Source organism: Myotis davidii, unplaced genomic scaffold (assembly GCF_000327345.1).
Source record: "Myotis davidii unplaced genomic scaffold, ASM32734v1 scaffold1464, whole genome shotgun sequence".
In the NCBI taxonomy this organism is placed as follows: domain Eukaryota; kingdom Metazoa; phylum Chordata; class Mammalia; order Chiroptera; family Vespertilionidae; genus Myotis; species Myotis davidii.
In genome coordinates, this window is record NW_006295082.1 from 326,605 (window position 1) to 328,788 (window position 2,184).

At 47.1% G+C, this 2,184-nt stretch overlaps 1 pseudogene; it reads right to left on the reverse strand.

Moving 5' to 3' along the window:
• Positions 1 to 586: 586 nt before the first annotated feature.
• On the reverse strand, positions 587 to 1,459 carry LOC102769042 (annotated as a pseudogene).
• Between the last annotated feature and the right edge of the window lie 725 nt (positions 1,460 to 2,184).

Sequence of the window (2,184 nt, forward strand, 5' to 3'; positions counted from 1 at the left end):
CCTGTCAGGGGGTTGGGCTGCAGGTTCAATCCCCAGCCCAGTCAGAACATGTGTGGGAGGCAAATAATCGATGTGCCTTTCCTCTCTATCTCTAAAATCAATCAATCAATCAATTAAAAATTTGAAGAAGAAGGAAAAGAAGGAGGAGGAGGAGGAGGAGAAAGGCAGTAGGGTGGCATGAGATGGTTGGGAAAGGTGACTGGGGCCTGATTTGGTGAGGTCTTGCATACAACGAGAAGTCATGTTCACTCTGTGACATGTTGTGCTGGGAAAGCTCGAGAAGAATTTATGCTGGTTTATGTTTCTAAAAGATCATTCTGGCTACTGTACAGAGGATGGCGTGTGGGGATCCGCAGGTGTCAAACAAGGGATGGGATACTATTGCACATGCCCAGGTTAGGGACTGGGGTGGCTTGGACTGGAGTGATAGTAGAGGACATGGCAAGATATAGATAGTTTAGAGGCTGAGGTGCATTTTGGAGACACCCTTATTAGAATTTGTTGATGGATTGAATATGGAGAATAATAATAAGAAGAAAATAAATCAAGATCGATTTATATGTGTTTTTGTTTTGTTTTGTTTTTTTGTCCCTAATACTTTATTGGTCACCTCTAGGCCTGTGCCCGGTTGGGGAATTCCAGCAATGGGTCACCATTCACCACTCAGCTAGGAATATAAGAAGGCCTTGGCCTGGCCCTTCAGGGTCAGGACTGAGGAATTTGAAGGGGCAGGCATGGCCTTTCCTGGGCCAGCACAGGCACCCAGGTGGGGGCCAAGAGCTGAAGCTTGGCATCTGTCGGCCAGCCTAACTGTGTTTGGAGAAGTATTCCTTGCTATCATACACGTTGGGCTTGATCGTGTCACTACCTGGCTTCCAGTTGGCGGGACAGACTTACCCGTGCTCATCTGTGTACTGGAAGGCCTGGACCAGCCGCAGAGCCTCATCCACAGAGCGTCCCACAGGCAAATCGTTGACAGTGACCTGGCGAAGGACACCCTTGCCATCGATGATAAAGAGGCCCCTGTAGGCAATGCCATCCTCTTCCTTCAGCACGTCATAATCATGGGACAAACTTCTGGTTACATCAGCCAGCAGGGGGATGTTCAGGGGGCCCAAGCCGCCCTCCTTCCGGGGGGTGTTAATCCAAGCCAGGTAGGTGAACTGCGAGTCCACGGAGACCCCAGCACCTCGCAGCCCAGCTTGCGGAAGTCCGCGGCGTGCTCGCTGAAGGCGATGATCTCGGTGGGGCACACGAAGGTGAAGTCCAGCGGGTAGAAGAAGAGGACCACGTACTTCCCTCTGTAGTCGGAGAGTTTCACCTCCTGGAAGGCGCCGTCCACCAAGTCGGGTCGGGCTTGCCAATGTGCGCGTTGCCGGAGGCCATGACTGAAAGCTGCGTGGGGGAGGATGGGACGCGCACACCAGCAGACCCGCGTGGACTCGCGTTCTCAGCGCCGGATTTCTATGTTTTTTATTTGAGGAACTGGATGGATGGTTGTGTCATTAACTGCAAGAGAGGAAAATTAGAAAGGCGTAAGTTTTGAGTGTGGAGGTAGTGTGGAGATATAGGGGGAATCGCAAGTTATTAAATTGTCAGGTGGGTATGTCAAGTAGACAGTAAAATATATGTCTGGAATTCTACTGAGAAGCCAGGACAAGCGATATGAATTTTTAAACTTGGAAATAAGATTTAAAGCCACAGACTACATTATCAATGGTGAACGTATAGACAGAGAAGAGTTGCAAACTTGGGATCCAGCCCTGGTTTACTCCAAAATTTCAAACAGGCCAGAAGTTGTATTAGCCAAGGTCCAATAAAGCGACAGAACCGCACTCATTATCCAAATAAATAAAAAGTAATACAGATTTGCAATGGGGTCACATTTCAATAAGTCCATTATAAGTTGAAAATCTCTTAAGTCGAAAATGCATTTAGTACACCTAACCCAGCACATATTAGAGCTTAGCTCAGCCCACCATGAATGTGCTCAGCCCACAGTTAGGCAAAATCATGTAATTTGTTGAATACTATATTTAAAGTGAAAACAAAATGGTCGTATGAGTACTCACCATGAATAGACACAGCTGAAAGCACACCATCATAAAGTTGGAAATATTAAATTGAATCATCATTGAGTGGGGATGGTCTGTAGAAAGAAATATTAACTAGATACAATGTTAT